Here is a 16843-nt window from a genome sequence, read left to right as displayed (position 1 = left end):
ACCAAGATATCAGTGAAAACTTATTTTAAAAATACAACATATTCAGACAGTTTCTGACACAATTTTACCAAAATTGTATTAAAATTAGTGATGTGACTAGGTGTTTGAAATGGAAGTTTTTATAGATAAGTGCTTCAGACATGATACATAAGATGCTTATCTGAGTGAAAAATTATAAATAATAATGTTCTCCTAGTGCTGAGAATAGTCTTATTTAATAATTGCATAAACTACCTGAAATAGGAATCAGGCAGTGAAATCTACAAGTTTACAAAGACACTAGGTTGCTCTGGGTAGTGAAATGTCAAACTGATAAAGAATGACTGCACAAATATTTTTGAGGATATATAAATAAATAACAAGGTGGTAGATGAGTCTTTTTTTGGGGGGGGAAGGGCAATGAGAGTTAAGTGACTTGCCCAGGGTCACATAGCTAGTAAGTGTCAAGTATCTGAGGACAGATTTGAACTCAGGTCCTCCTGAATCCAGGGCTGCTGCTTTATCCACTGCGCCACCTAGCTGCCCCAGATGAGTCAATAATAAACAAATATAATATAACACTTTCAGAGGAAGGCAGCTATATCTACAAGTAGACAGGATTGAGCTATCAATTATGAGAGCATTAGGATGTTAGCACTATTGTAAACTACTTCTTCAACACATTATATAACAATGCACTACTGTGCTAAAAAAAACCCCACAGAAATATTAGTCATTATTCTGGTCTTACTTAGAACCACTGTGGTCCTACACATACAATGTAATATAAGTTCTGGTCACTATACATCAGGAAAAACAAAAAAGAGGTGGAAAAGATCTGTAGAAAGTAAATTATAAAATTATTTTAAGAATGGATGGATATCTATATGATGAAAAGACAAAAGAAATTACAACTTTTTAACTTGGAAAGGCTAAAATGGGTATTTTATAGCTTGCCAAAAAATCAGGGAGCACACTGATGGCATCATCAGGGACTTGTTTGGCATACTCTGAATATGGGAACTAAGGTAGGATCCTTTCAAATTCAAAACAACAGACTTTTACAAAGCACTTACAATGTGGAAGGTGGGGAGATAAAAGTAGAAACAAAGTTGTCCCTGGCCTACAGAAGTCTACATTCTACTGGAGGATATAGTATCTACATAGGTAAGGATATACAAAGCAATAACAAATAATTTCAAGAGAATTTTAATAGCTGAGGATATCAGAAAACTGCATGAGGTAGTACCTGAGCTGTACTTTGAAGGAAGCTATGGATTTTGGGGGGCAGAGGTGAGAAGTGCATTTCAAGGGTGATGAGGGGAGTGATTCTTTGTACAAAGGCATGGAGGTACGGAGATGGAATGGTCAGTGTGGCTGGACTAGAAAGCATGTGGTGGGAGGTAATGTATAATACAACTGAAGAGGTAAGTAGGAGTCAACTTGTGAAGGGTTTTAGGTATCAGTTTATATTTTAATCTAGAAGTTTAAAAAAAGCCATTAAAAAGTCTTGATTAGGGGCAGCTAGGTGGCATATCTAGATAGAGCACCAGCCCTGGAGTCAGGAGGACCTGAGTTCAAATCCAGCCTCAGACACTTAACATTTACTAGCTGTGTGACCCTGGGCAAGTCACTTTAACCCCAACTGCCTCCAAAACAAAAAAGTCTTGATTAGGAGGGTGAATTGGTTAGATGTGTTCTAGGAATATCAATTTAATAGCTATATGGGAATGTACTGAAAAGGGAAGAGTCTGGAGGCAAGGAGGCCAGTGTAACAGTCCAGGGGAGAGCTATTGAGGGCCTAAATTAGCATAGAGGTTGTATGACTGAAAAGAAGGAAAAAAGATGCAAGAGATAATATTATCACTGAGGTGAGGTAGTATCACTGAGATATGGCAACTCATTAAAAAAAGAGGCAAAGGAGGGGGAAGAATTAAATGTGAACATAGGTCCTAAGTGACTATAAAATGGTGAAGTGGAGTGGTGGTGAGTCTTGAAAGAGACAGATTGCAGGGGCAGCTAGGTGGTGAAGTGGATAAGGCACCGGCCCTAGATTCATGAGGACCTGAGTTCAAATCCAGCCTCAGACACTTGACGCTAGTTGTGTGACCCTCGGCAAGTCACTTAACCCTCATTGCCCCACCAAAAAAAAAAAAAAAGAGTAGGAATTGTCTCATTCTTGCCTTTCCATCTGGAGCACCTGGCACATGGTCTAGAGATAAAATCATTTTGTCTGAGAGACTTAAGAACTCTTATCAACACAATGATCAACTGCAATTCCAGAGGACTGATGGTGAAGCACAATACTCACCTCCTGTGAGAGGGTGATAGACTCAGAATCCAGAACCACACACACACACACACACAGAGAAATGGCCAATGTAGGAATTTTTATTTTTTCAACAGAGTGAAGAGAACAGGAGAAAAAAGAATTCTGTTCAATGAAAAAAATTAAATTTAATAATAAAAAAATTACCTATGAATCAACTGGTTTTCTTAATTTAGCTGCACTGGTCCTTGGATAAGGAGTATACACAGTGAGTCCATCACCAGGTCTATACTTCCCAGTTTGGTAGGATTCATCAGAGATTGTGCTCTCTAGAAGAGTCTTTGAAGAACCTAGAGTCTACTTCAAACTATGATAAGGCATCAAAGCAGGGCTTTGGTGGAATTGCAGCCATGTAAGGATTATTGTGAGGAAAGTGCTTTATAAACCTAAAAGTACTATGTAAAATAACTTGGTACACATTAAGCGCTTAATAAATGCTTTTCATTGGGGCAGCCAGGTGGTGCAGTGGATAGAGTACCGGCCCTGGAGTCAGGAGGACCTGAGTTCAAATCCAGCCTCAGACTAGCTGTGTGACCTTGGGCAAGTCACTTAACCCCAATTGCCTCACCCAAAAAATGCTTTTCATTAATTTTTTATAATTAATATTATTCCACTAAAGATGGGGGAAACTTAAGACTTAGATAGGTTAAGTGATTTAATCACATAACTATTAAATGTCAAAACTGGGATGTAAATTCAGGTCTTCCTATTCACTACTCTTTCCTAGCTCTTCTTCTTAAAGAGCAACCATTTTTCAATTTTTTTTTATTGCAAGAAAAAGTGGCTGGATATGGGAAATGATTATGTGGTGGAAGACAATGAGGCACTGAATATTATACAATGCTTCTGGCTGTCAGCTCTTGGAATATATGTTGCTACAGATTATAAAGACTGGGTAAGGAACTGGGATTGTGAGAGGTAAGGCAGTGGTCAGGCTAGAGTGAGAGAAGTGCCAGCTAATGGATGAATAAGGAAAAAACAGGGTTAAGAATCCAGTTTAAAAATGCAGAGCACACTGGCCCCAAGGATTAGAGCAAATATAATCAGGGAGGAAGTCAGTCACCAGAATATGAGTTTGGGAAGAGGTTACTACTATTAGATTAATTAATAATAGAATAGAGGTTACTAATAGATGAGACTATTCATTCAAGCATTCACCAGTTTCTATCTGCTGTGTGCAAATCATTGTGCTGAATCAGATAGATCACTACACCAGTAACAGAGTTCTTGCCTTCAGGAGCTCATGATATTGTTGTTGTTTGTCCTTTGTTTTTGAAGACATTGTGGGTAAAGTTTTGACTTGCACGTGAATTGGATTGAAATGAAGCAGAGTTGCACGAAATCCTCAGCCTCCCTCATCCAGTCATTGAAGTCCCGTGGCAGGACAAAAGTCACGATAACTGGCAACGGCATGGGATGCAGTGGATGATCACAGTGTCTTCAAACATCATCTGCTTCAGCCACCTTCATAGCCATTCCAACAAATTGTTCTTGTCTACCCATTTCTCCAGGAGCAGTCTTCACATGCTTGGGACAGACATCCCCTAATTTAGCAATGGGTTTGAGACTTGTTGTTTGCTTTCAACCTGGTTTAAACTGTCTGCTGAGACATCTTTGCTGGGGTGCGGCCTCTGCTCATGCTATAGCTTCTTGGAGCTACAGGTGAGAGATGGGTGACAGGTAGACACCAAAGGTGGGTGAATAGCCCTGAAAAGGCCTTGGCAAGAACTCACACCAGGGGCAGCTAGGTGGCGCAGTGGATAGAGCACCGGCCCTGGAGTCAGGAGTACCTGAGTTCAAATCCAGTCTCAGACACTTAACACTTACTAGCTGTGTGACCCTGGGCAAGTCACTTAACCCCAATTGCCTCACTAAAAAAAAAAAAAAGAAAAAAAAAGAAAAGAACTCACACCAGATGCATTAGTTCTCCCTGCACCCTCTATATACCCTACTTCATGATATATTTGATCAAGAATAGACAAATGGTAATAATACAAGGCAATAAATAGTAAGAATATAAGCATTTATATCCAGCAGGTCTAGGAGAGTGGAAGAGGATAAATTAGCAAAGATGACACTGAACTACAAATATTTAACAGTGCTACCGAAACCCAAAGTATGAAGGGTATCCAGAAGATGATGCACAGAATGCTGGATGAGAAAAAATTAACAAGCTAATAATATGACCAATTCTACCTCAAGAAATGGTATAGTGAGCAGGAAAACTAGATATCAGCAATTTTTCAGTGAAAAATGACATGAAGATGAGGTACTTTGTAGGGCATAGAAGATGTCTCTATAGTGGTATTGTATTATAACTCTAATAAGAGTCTCTAATAACTCTATAGTTATATGACTTTGAGGTTGGGACATAATTTGTTGCTTTTTACTTATGTGCTAAGTGAAATACTACCCACAAAAACCTTCTTCCTACTTCAATCACCAGCTTTGATATAGTGACTGATCCTTGGAAATATTAAGATGAATCACACATGCTCTTTTCACATTGAAAAAACAAAACAAGACAATTTTAAATATCAGAAAATGTCAATCTGGGTAGTCATAAACCACACAGCAGAAAAATCTGACCAGCCTTGAAAATGTAAATAAAAACCTACATCTGAAAGGTTTTTTTTCTCTTCTAGGTTTCAATACTCCAGGCTTGACCAATGTTAAAATGTGTTTAGTTCTATTATTTGATGATGGAAGGTATACTCTACTTTGCTGATCTTACTTGGCATGATGAAGGAGTACTCTGCCTTCTCTCTTTCTACCTAAAGGCTAGCCTTGGATTCCATGTTGCTATTTTCTTTGGCTTAGGTTATATGAAAGGCAGCTGTCAAGTTCTTGGTTAAGCCTGGGAAAAGAAAGTCTCTTCCCCCTCCCAACTGGAGAGATAGGTATTTTTGTCTTTGATCTCCAACTCTTTCATTTTTCTCTTGTAACTAAACAGTCTACTTTGCTCTTTCTTCTTTTCTCTGCAGCTTCATCACTTTTCCACATTACACTGTTTGGCACAGGAGAAAGAGGGAACCACATCAAATAAAAGAATTCAACCACAAAAGCCATCTTGAGAACCAAGATCCCAGATTTTTTTTTTTTGTCAATTTCCCGTTTTTGGACTTGTTCTCCCATAATCAAATCTTCCCTATCGTGTTAACAATGTGGTGGTGTGTCAAAACATCGGAATTCTGCTTCAATCAGCAAACCAGACCAAACAGTAAAACAGAACAACAAAGGGTTTCTCTTACTTTTAAATTCAAGCTAGTTCTGGGCTTAGAATTAGGCTTTCTCTTGTTTTGTGCAACCAAAAACCTTTAGGAATTTGATTAGTGCCTAGGGATTTCTAACATCAGAACTGAGTCTTCTCAAACTGTATTTGTTCAGTTCAAAGAGCTGACAATCATCCCATTTAGAACCCACTAGATAAAGTTTCACAAGGTTTTTAAGGGGCCAGAGATTAATTAGATCTAGATTCTCTTCTAAAAATTTGGAAGACTTCTATCCCTATAGTCATGCTTCCTGGGCCTACATCTATGGTAACTCTTCAGCACGAAATATTGAAAACAAATTATTCTGATTCAATTTAATTATATATAAAAGCAAATTAATTTCAATATAAAATCTTTAAGATTCATGAGGCAGAGAGACAACATTACGATGTCATAACTCCCAAAACATTTTAAAATCATTGCTCTATGGGTTTCAATTATATATCTTATACCTAATTTTTAACAAAGCACACTAATGCACGATATAAACTAGAACACCAGAAAATACCCAATGGTATAACTATGTCCTTAATTTAATAACTTCATTCTTTTTTCTGTGACTGGCTTGACAAATTAAACTTTTTATACCTAAAGGAACAAAGATGACTTATTTTAAAACCAACATTTGTCAGTCCCTTGGATAATTTAGACATTTATCCTGAACTCCAACATGATCTATAATGTATATGAAAAAGGACTTGCCCTCATGGTTGTAAAGATGAAAAGAACAGTAGAAGCTGTGGAAATTTATTTTGATTTGGGGACCCAACCTTTGGGCTGAGATTGGAAAGCCTTAGGCCCTCAGGGTCTCTTCTGTGTGGGAGGGGCTGGTGCCCCTCTCCCTCTGCTTCAGCTGAGCCAGAAAGCCCCGTGGGCTGTGCAAGATGCCGGGTCAGACAGCTGCGGGGAAGAAGCCCCCAGCTCCCTCCGCTCAGGGCCTGTGCTGGGGTGCGTGAGGCATGAGCGCAGCTCCCCCCCCCTCCCCCACGCCCCACAGCCACAGCCCTGGCTGGCAGATTAACTTGGTCTGTGGGGGCACAGGAAGACCCGAGATTTGAGTGGAGAAAAGAAATAGACCTGGAGGTTAGACTGAGGGGGGATGGACGAGAGAGGCTGAGAAGAGGTTTGGACAAGGAGACGGGGGACAAGACGAACACTAACGCAGGACTAGGAGCAAGGAGGAAAGGCCGATGGACAAGAAGAGGTCAAGAGGCTGCTGAGGAGATGGCAAAGGTTGGAGAAGACAGACAGGGGGCTACAAGGATGCAGGAGAAGACGAGAAGGACTAGGAGCAGAGAAAAGAGAGACAGACAAAAGGTCGGTGAGAGAGAAACACAGGGGTTCGATGGTGGCAGTAAGGAGAGGAAAGTTAGAAGCAGGGGGATTTATAAAGTGAAAGGGGCTTAGAGTTAGAATAAGAACTTCAGTGCCCTAAGGCAAGCGGTGGCTAAGGCCCTTATTGTATTAAAGAAGTTCCAAAGAGACACAGTGGAAAGAGAAGTGCCGCAATGCAGTCAGGTTGTACATTTTATTTCCCTGTATTCTTCATTTTCAATAGTATCTCATAAATAAACTCTGCTTTGATTATTTGCTTAAGAGGCTTCTTAATATTTTGCTTATCAATTTGGGAGTAGAGCAGTGTGGTAGAACTTTATAAATGGCTCATATTAAATTAATAGCAGTCAGATAGCCAGTTAGTCAACAGTCCCAGAATTAGTACCCCAGTCAAATTAGCCCCCAAATTAGGCTAGTCATCAAAAATATTTTCACAAAGCTAAAGGCTCAATCTGTCAGCCTATACAATCTTTCCATTCTGATATTTTCCCAATCTTACTTTATCTCCCAAAGCCACACTGCCCCACATCTCTGCCAGAGCTCCACCACAGACTGGTCAAAGAAGTTCCAGGACAACCTGAGAAGGATCTAAAATGCTAAGAGGGTCACAGGTATTGTAAGAGCTAAGGATGTGAAACAAGATTGTGGCCAGATTTGAAGTCACAGAAAGACTGAACACAGGTCTTCATTGAAAGCATCCAACAGAGTACAGCAGGCAGCATAGGATAGTGGCAGAAAGCCTTGACTCTGGAGTCTAAAAATGGTACCTCTGACAATACCTGTGCAAACTTGGGGAAGCCACCCCTGTTTAAGGAGATGTATAATGACAAGGATGAGTTCTTCATCTGTAAAATGACGGGCTAGACTACATGGCCACTCTAGATCTATGATCTTAGGTCTGACAGCTACTAAGAGCCCCAGTTCCATGTATGTGGATCCTAGTGTCTATCATTGCTCTAGTACAAGTCTCGAGCTTGTTATCATTGCATGCTCTCTCCCCAACATCACCAAGTCATTCTATTGTGTCAGATCTCTTGCCTGCTCTCCAGCCTTCTGGGAGCTGAAGGGGAAGGTAAGGGGGGGGGGGGAGAAGGCAGGGAGGGAAGGAGTAGCATCATTTCATCAAGTACCAGTCTCCTGCTTTTGGCCTAATGCTATTTTTTCAAAGCAGGTCTCAAGCCAGGATAAGCACCTCTCCATCATCTTCCCTATCATGGAAAAGCAGAAAGGCCATTTCATCAAGTTTCCATTCTGGTCCACTGCCTCTGGAAAAGGCAAGTAACAACCTTCCTTTAGCCCCAAGCACCTGTCCTTTTGCTTAAGTTACTTAAGGTCCTGAGAGGATTCCACCCTGAGGGCAAACTTCACAAGACAATGAAAATTTTCCTAGACTCATTCCTCAAAGATTTTAAAATTCTCCTCTGGTGATACCTTCTCCATCCCAGTTATTATGATTACTCGTGTAATGAAGAAGCTGAGGTTTGATAAAGAAAAGATAGGTTAAGTAACTTCCCAAAGGTCATGTAGCTAGAAAGCAGCAGAGCTTGGATCTAAACCCAAGGTTTTTAAGGGAGTTAGACTTGATGATCTCTTTGGTCTCCTATGAACCTGTGATTACAAGTTTCTCAAGTCTTTCCATTGTACCACATGGTCTTCCATTTTTATCCTTAAATTCTTTTTTTTTTTTTAAGTGAGGCAATTGGGGTTAAGTGACTTGCCTAGGGTCACACAGCTAGTAAGTGTTAAGTATCTGTGGTGGGATTTGAACTCAGGTCCTCCTGACTCCAGGGCCAGTGCTCTAACCACTGTGTCACCTAGCTGCCCCCATTTTTATCAATGGCTTGAATAAGGGCATGTGATATTTTGCTCAAAATAAAAGATAATCTAAATCATGCTAGGAGGGTTAGATAAAATACTGGAAAACAAAATTAAGATTTCCGAAGATCTTAATAGGTTAGAAAATTGGGCAGCATCTAATAAACTGAAATATATAGCTAAAAATGTAAAATCATACTTAGGTTCAAGTACAGCTTCACAAGTACAAAAAGAAGGAGACATGGTTAGGTAGTAATTTGTCTGAAAAAGATCAAGCGGTTTTATAGTAGAAAAGCTCACTATGAGTCAGAAGTGTGATATAGCAACCAACAAAGCTAATAGGTCACTGGCTAGAGTAAGAGTGGTCTAGTTTCTAGGAATATGGAATGTGCCTTGCTAAGACCATGCCTCTAGTACAGTTCTAGGCACCATATTTTAGAAAGGAAATTGATAAGTAACAGAAAGTTTAGAAGAGGAATAAAGAGTCTTGAGTCCATGCCATATGATGATCAGTTAAAACACTAGAGTAAAGATTAACTATTCAGCAAAAAACTGCTGGAAAATTGGAAAAAAGTCTGGAAGAAATTAGAGTTTAAGACCAACATTTCACACCATATACTAAAAAATGCTCCACATCACTGTAAGATATATATATATATACACACACACACACACACATATATGTATAAGATCACATCATAAAACAATCAGAGGAAAAAGAAATGAAATACCCTGCACCAATTTTGGACAAAATAAAATATCATGATTAAGAAGAGGTAGGGAGAAGCACAAAAGAAAATGGACAATTTTGAACAACACATAAAATTAAAATGCTATTAACAACCATATTTTCTAAAATGTTCCAAATCACTAATAGCAAGAAATTCAAATAAAAACAGGGGCAGCTAGGTGGTACAGTGAATAGAGTATCAGTCTTGGGGTCAGGAAGACTCATCTTTGTGAGTTCAAATATGGCCTCAGACAATCACTAGCTATGTGACTCTGGGCAAGCCACTTAACCCTGTTTGTCTCAGTTCTTCTCCTGTAAAATGAGCTGGAGAAGGAAATGGAAAACTACTCTATTACCTTTGCCAAGAAAACCCCAAAAAGCATCACAAAGAGTTGGACTCGACTGAAAATGACTGAACAACAATAAAAATAACTTTGAATAGGTGGACCCAAGATGGTGAAATACCAGGAAGAATAGATAATTCCCTCTATTCCTCCTTAAAAAACCAACCAAACCAAAAAAACAAAACAAACAAAACTCTCAAGAAAATTCCCTAGACTAAATCTTCTTGGGGGAAATAAAAAAAAAAGTTAGTTAGTTTTCTAGTCCAGCACAATAAGGAAGATAGAGAGGTCTATGGACACCAAAGATAGGTAATGACCAGAAGTATACAGTATAGAGAACTCCATGCAAGGAAAGGCTTTGCACCAAGGCAAGAGGAGATTCCAGAACCATACTGGGGCACTCACTATGTGTAGGGTACAGAAATGGATGTCAACTAGGCCCTTGGGTACAGTTCTTGGCACAAAATTGAAGAACACTGATTATCACAGGCATGTAACTAAAAAGGCATCTAGGAATTATGATTTAGATAGGGAGACTTTATTCAGTCAACACAGAAACTTAGCCACAACTATTTTTAATATAGTAACCGTATTAGCTCTACCAGACTAGAGGTACTGAAATTTATATAGCCATGTACCTTTTTCCAAAAATATCAGTAACATACTAGGCCCTGCTAGGTCCAATATCTTTGCTTGATCTTCAACTTCACTCTAAAGACCTGCTCCTGCCATCATGAATTTATGTGTGAGGCTTATCAATTCTCCATATTCTTTTCAACCCACAACCCTGATAATACAAACCTATTCCTGTTACCTACATATGAAACAACTTCCCATGGAATAGTTTCTATGTGATTTCTTTCACTTGTAATCCTCTGAGATCATTAAGAAAATGTGTGAGATGGGGCTACCTTCCTTAAACTAACAGGATTAGAATATCACTCTCAGTATCCTCCTATACTATAAAAGAAAAAAAAAACTGTAAAAGACACCAAAAGATATTAGTCTTAATTTGTTGTATCCAAGAGATATCATCCAATCCTCTATGAACTTGTAGAAGCAGCGTGGGATGGTGTAAGGAAGAATGAATTTAGGAGGAAAGGATCCATGTCCAAATTCCAGCTTTGCCACTCATTATCTAGGGAATTCCCTGGACTGGTTTCCTCTTCAGTAAAATAAATAGATTTGGGCTGGATGACTGCTAAAATCTCTTCCACCTTTAAATCTAAGATCCTATAAACTATGTCTTTTTCTATGCTTTATAAAATGCTTGATATAACAAGTATGAGAGAACATTAATATTAATAGTAATTGTACATTAAGTCTTTCATAAAATCATGGAATCTGGGGTAAATTTTGAATATGAATAACAGGCAAACTATCCTTTCAATTCTCCACTGACATGAAAAGAGACTTTCAGGAAGGTAAAGCCTAAGTTTTGCTAGTTTAATATTTTTCTTTAAGAAACACAATGTGAATAATGAAATCTGTTACTGGCTGCCTAACCTTATAATTACTGTTGATTGTGTCTTTCAGTGCTTTCCATATAGTAGGCACTCAATAAATGTTTCTTGATTGATTTTTGATAGATTTAATTTCTTTACTTTGTTATGGTAGGGAAACAATAGCTTAATGAATAATTTTGTAAAATTCGAACATGTATAAGACCAATGGAAAGCTGGACTGGTTGGCAGGTCTCTAATAATTATGTATTGTTTTATTTTCTTCAAATTTATAATTCAACTGGAAAGTTAACTTTGAACAAAAGAAAACAAGAATTCTCTACATGGCTATAATCAAATGTTTGTGTTTTTTATCTTGCATGAAAGAAGAATGAAAAGGAATGGGCTAAAGGTACCAAAGAAGTTTTGACAGACCAGGGCTTAGGTACAACCCTGTTTCATATCAAAAGCTGTCAGTCTGTCTTGTTCAAATGAGGAATTGTTATACTAAATCACACAATACACAAACTGTTTCATTCACTTCAATCTAAAATGTCTCAATACTGCCTATATCATATTCAATCTAAACTTTTCTTTGGCACACAGGACCTTTATTAGCTCCTTCCCTTATCTTTAAAACTTCATCTCTCATTTTTTTCCAGGTGGTACCTTCACTTCCCTCATATATAATGTTTCTTTTTCCCTCTAAGCCTCTACTCGTACTATACTACTCAAAATACTCATGCAATCACAGTATTCTCTCTTGTACAGTGCTTTGTGTTTTACAAAGCTCTTTCACACCCATTATCTCATTTGATCTTCATAAGGGACACTAAGGCAGGCATGATTACTGCCATCTGTAAGATGAGCAAACTGGCTCAGAGAAATGACTAGAGCACTGGGATGAAGCTAGTAAGATGACATTCAATGTAAGGTTTTACAGAGGCTAAAAAAAAAGCACAAGATAAGGGAGGCACGGTGAGATAGCAAGTGTTCTGAAAAATACCTAGAGGTTTTAGTGGACTTCAAGCTCAATCTGAATCAGTAGTGTAAAGAGACAGCCAAAAAGGCTAACATAATCTTGGGCTGCATTAAGAGAGGCACAGTTTACAGGAATAGATAGGTGATAAGCCCAATGTACTTCTGGAGCTATTTGTTCCTTAAACACTAAAATACTGACCATATATTGTTATTTTTCATTTTAAAATATGCAGCTATCACTTTTACTTCATAATATACTAGAAACAAAGAGCTAAAAGGGACCTTAAAAATTATCTAGTCCAACTTTCTCTCTTTATTTTTTTTTTTTGAGTGAGGCAATTGGGGTTAAGTGACTTGCCCAGGGTCACACAGCTAGTAAATACCAAGAGTCTGAGGCCAAATTTGAACTCAGGTCCTCCTGACTCCAGGGCTGGTGCTCTATCCACTGCGCCACCTACCTGCCCCTCAACCTTCTCTCTTTAGAGGAGAAAACTAAGTTCCAGGGAAGTGAGGTGATTTGCCCAAAGTCTTGCAGATAATTAGTAGTATAGATAGAATTTGAACCCAGGTTTTAATTCCAAATCTAGTGCCATATCCACTGTTCCAAGTTGTTTCATTAAGTGTCTCATATACACAACATACTCTGCATAGGGTAGGTGCTAAATGAATGTTTGCTGAATAAAGCGCAAAATACTCCAGGATGAAATCTGTATTGTCTCTAATATAACTGGAATAGAGGTTTTTGTAACAAAGATCTCTATATGTTAAAATAATCTTTATTTCCTATGGATTATTCTTATTAGATTTGCATGAAAACAGTGTAAGTTCAGTTACCCCAAAATACTTGTATCTATCCAAATCTTAGTAGTTATTACTAATACTTGTAGTTATTAAAATTAAAATCTAATATTAAAATACTGGACAAAATTTGGTATAAGATGTCAGGATAAAGAAAACTTATTTGATTATTTTCTGATCAATGTAACCAAGGAAGGCATAAAAGGAGTCCAGTGCAGAGTCCAAATGGAAGAGGAATTTCTTATAAATGATGAGATTTTCCAAATGTAACTGAATGTACCCAAATGTACTGTATCAAGCATTAGAACAATGTAGGATTTCCTAAACTAGATAAACAATTACTAAAAGAGGTTTGGATTAACTATCCACATTGGCAAAATCTAATGGATGAAGAATAACAATAGTATAGATTATGATATGGAATTGGATGGACAACCCACAGAATTGTTCTATCATACTTGTTTACTGGGCAGCCCTGCAAAAGGACGACGATCTGGGTCTGAATTTGAATAGAAATTTCCAGTTTTCCTCTGGGAAATTACACAGTACTTTTTTTTTTTCAGGGCAATGAGGGTTAATTGACTTGCTTAGGGTCACACAGCTAGTAAATGTCAAGTCTGGATTTGAACTCAGTTCCTCTGGAATCCAGAGCTGGTACTTTATCCACTGCACCACCTAGCTGCCCCGTACACAGTACTTTTTTTTTTTTTTTTGCGGGGCAATACGGGTTAAGTGACTTGCCCAGGGTCACACAGCTAGTAAGTGTCAAGTGTCTGAGGTCAGATTTGAACTCAGGTACTCCTGAATCCAGGGCCAATGCTTTATCCACCGCACCACCTAGCTGCCCCTCACAGTACTTTTTTTTTTTTAACGGGGCAATGGGGTTAAGTGACTTGCCCAGGGTCACACAGCTAGTAAGTGTCAAGTGTCTGAGGTCGGATTTGAACTCAGGAACTCCTGAATCCAGGGCCAGTGCTTTATCCACTGCACCACCTAGCCGCCCCCCTCACAGTACTTTTAATGATAAAAATGCTTCTCTCTCTGTCTCTCTCTTTAAAGAGCTATCCTTGAAGCACCAATATTCTTCTGGCAATGCTATACCATACCAAAGTCTCTGAAGAATTACAATTAAGGGTCACCTGAAGGGCAATAATAAGGTATATGGTTGGAATGAGCAGGCTACAATACATTACTAGCTAAGAATTGCCAAAGGATGTCATCATAAAAATATATGACTGTAAACGAAAATGGGCCATGATATGATAAAAACAAGGAAAAACTGATGAACTTGCTTTCTCCACTGGCATCCACACCATGCCAAAAAAAAAAAAATAATCTAAAGGAAGTTGTTCTATATGTTGGCTTGGCCAAGAATTTCCAAAGGATGTTGTCATACAAATACATGAATGTAAAAGAAAATGGGCTTGTCATATGGGAAAAGCAAGGAAAAACTGGTAAACAGCTTGCTTTCTCCATTAGCATCCATGCAATGTCAACAACAAAAAAAAAATCTAAAGGAAGATGCTTTCTATGTTGGGTTGACTCCTTCTGGAAGATTTGTGGGAGGACAAGGATAAGAACTGTATATACAGGAGGAGAGGATGTGTTGTGATCTGTATTACTAGAAGTAATAACTACATTAATTAGATCACAGATCTCCTTAAGTGTAGAAGTACTGTACTTATATATTGAAGACTCAGCATAGGCTTTCGCCAATTTTCAAATGAATTGTTTTGTAAAGGTTAATACCACAAAATCAGAGAATCTCAGGGTTGAACATAAAGTTAGTCAATACAATTTGTAGTTGAACAGGAACGTCCTTAACAACTTTCCTAAAAAGTGTTATTCTAGCATCTTGAAGACTTCCAGTGATTGTGAACTCACTACATTTTGAAGCAGCCCATTCCACTTTATGACAACTCTAACTACGGGGGGTTCTTAATATCTAACTCAAATTTGCTTCTCAGTAGTTCCACGCCTCTACCTAGCTGCCCCTAAGTACCTTTTTTTTTTTTTAAAGAAAACAAAACAATAAAAAGACACCCCAAAGAAGTGATAGTATCTGAAAATAGATGGAAACACATCTTTTTTTTCTTTGTGAGGCAATTGGGGTTGGGTGGCTTGCCCGGGGTCACGCGGCCGGTGGGTGTTGGGTGTCTGGGGCCGGTTTTGGGCTCGGGTGCTCCTGGTTCCAGGGCCGGTGCTCTGTCCACTGCGCCACCTAGCTACCCCCGGAAACACATGTAAAAAAAAAAATTTTTCTCTTTGATAATTCCTCAGTCTGAAGTTTTGGGAGTTTTTTTGACTGTTTTCTCTCACAACCTAGCTAATGTGGGAATGTTTTCCATGACTACTCATGTATAACTTATTTTGAAATGCTTGAGTTCTAGTGGGTGGGGGGTGGGAATGGAGGAGGAAGAGAAGTTGGAACACAATTTTTTTTTTTAAATTGATGTTAAAATTTGTTTTTATATATATTTTGGAAAATAAAATTCTATTCAATTAAAAAAAAAGAAAAAAAAGACACCCCACAGATTATGGATAAGGCATAGTAGCATACCAACTAATTAGCAAATCTGGCAATGCACAATTAGACATTAATGAGTTTTGTTTTTTTTTAAATGAAAGGGACTATAAATAGCATGAATTTAAGAAACAGAGTTACAGATAATGTAAAGTTTTGCAAATAACTGTGACAACTGATAATTACTTTGAGATGTTTGCAGGTATAGGGCAAACCCTACAGAAGTTTTTCTTAAGCATTATGCCTGTATAATAGGTGTTTATTTGCCTCCAGGTTCATGAGTATATAGGCACATCAGTTAGGTTTTCCTAAGGTATGGATGACTAAAGAAAAAAAAAGGAATACAGTCCAGGATCTATTAAAATAATTTGTCTTTTAAAAATTTTCTTTACATAATTTATTTTAATTACTCTTTAATTTAAAATTATTCACAAAGCAGATCAAGGTTCAATACTTGTAACTATATTAGTATACTAGTAGATACTAGTAACAATACTACTAAGAAGTCTCTCACCTACAGAGCTTCCCCCAGGATTTATTCTCAGCCTCTGGCTTCTATTTCCCTCTGCCTATCCCGGGCACTTTTCAATGTATAAGTACAAGCTGGTTTTTTTTACTGCCCTTTTCTTAACTATTTATGACACTGGGGGGCAGCTAGGTGGCACAGTGGCTAAAGCACCAGCCCTGAATTCAGGAGGACCTGAGTTCAAATCTGGCCTCAGACACTTGACACTAGCTGTGAGACTTTGGGCAAGTCACTTAACCCCCATTGCCCTGCAAAAAGAAAAAAAAAAACTATATATGATACCTGATCTAACAACTTTTAATTTCTTCCAGATGAGAATTACCTGGTCTATAGTGTTAAGATCTTAGTGATATTCTACTTGTCCTACAACCAACTCAAAGACATTCCCCATAGGGAAGGGTATCCTTATTTGCTTCTGTAATGTGACTTCCCCATGACCTTTCATCAGCAGAGGTTATATTGATAATTTGCAAGTTGGTCCTTGATGATTCTCTGCAGCTTCTTGCCAAATTTATGACTTCTTAAGATTTATGGAGTTTTTAGTTTTTTGCAAGAAATTGCAGATGATAAGTGGAGAGGAGGCTACACAATTGAAATTAAATCCTTGACTGAAGGATGGTTTACAACCTGACTGAACACAACAGAACAGTTTTTAAACAACATTTATATTATATCTGATGACTACAAAATGCTTTCCCCATATAATTTGACTTGATTCTCACAACAACTTTGTGAGAGAGGTATAGTAGATAATATTATCCTCATGTT

At 38.2% G+C, this 16843-nt stretch overlaps 1 protein-coding gene and 1 pseudogene across 2 annotated transcripts in view; one reads left to right on the top strand and one right to left on the bottom strand.

Moving 5' to 3' along the window:
• BABAM2 (BRISC and BRCA1 A complex member 2) overlaps positions 1 to 16843 on the bottom strand; it is a 584671-nt gene that overhangs the window by 148810 nt on the left and 419018 nt on the right. The gene's annotated exons all lie outside the window — the stretch shown is intronic.
• The window catches only part of LOC122742343, a 57966-nt pseudogene continuing 42418 nt past the window's right edge, over positions 1296 to 16843 (top strand).

This window comes from Dromiciops gliroides, chromosome 2 (genome assembly GCF_019393635.1).
Source record: "Dromiciops gliroides isolate mDroGli1 chromosome 2, mDroGli1.pri, whole genome shotgun sequence".
Classification (NCBI taxonomy): Eukaryota; Metazoa; Chordata; class Mammalia; order Microbiotheria; family Microbiotheriidae; genus Dromiciops; species Dromiciops gliroides.
The sequence above is the reverse complement of the archived record's forward strand: the minus strand, read 5'-3'. Positions and strand labels throughout refer to the sequence as shown.